Below are 596 nucleotides of genomic sequence, written 5' to 3' on the forward strand. Positions count from 1 at the left end.
ACTCTTTCTCTAGTCATATGACATCCCAGTATAAAAATCCTTCTTTTGGAGTGGGTTGAGGAAAGAACTTCTTCCGTGGGAAGTTGTTCTTTAACACTTTGATGTGACTATTATACAGATACAGATCTAGATACAAATACATTATATATATATATGTACATGATTGCACTTCATTAAAAATCCACAGATTTACAAATTTGAAAACATCAAAAACACAACCTTTCTTCCCCCCAGTAATAGGTTGACTAGTCACCTTTTAACTTAAACCTGAGTTTATTAAAGTTAATTTTTGCTATTTTCAGTCCTTTCTGGAAACAAATACTGTGTGAGAGGTCTTGGCTCTCTAGAAGTCAATGATTTAAGTGTACTACTGTCCCACAGAAGTGAAAGGTGACAGTTTTCAACCATGGCTGAGATTGCCATATTACAGACTAGTTATTGATTCCAGTACAGTCTTTCCCAGCTTAAGATCTTAAGTATCTCCAAACCAGAGGTCCTTCTGTAATGAACATAAGCTTGTCTGATAGCAGACTAGCTAGTGGGAAAAAAAGTTTAAAACTGTTGCCGTAACCTTTCCTTTGTTCCTGTGTTCCTGC

General features: G+C 35.9%; 1 protein-coding gene across 1 annotated transcript in view; it reads left to right on the top strand.

Annotated features, from left to right (window-relative positions):
• The window catches only part of ANKIB1 (ankyrin repeat and IBR domain containing 1), a 45569-nt gene that overhangs the window by 27608 nt on the left and 17365 nt on the right, over nt 1-596 (top strand).

Source organism: Pterocles gutturalis, unplaced genomic scaffold, assembly GCF_000699245.1.
Source record: "Pterocles gutturalis isolate BGI_N339 unplaced genomic scaffold, ASM69924v1 scaffold13767, whole genome shotgun sequence".
Taxonomy (NCBI): Eukaryota; Metazoa; Chordata; class Aves; order Pterocliformes; family Pteroclidae; genus Pterocles; species Pterocles gutturalis.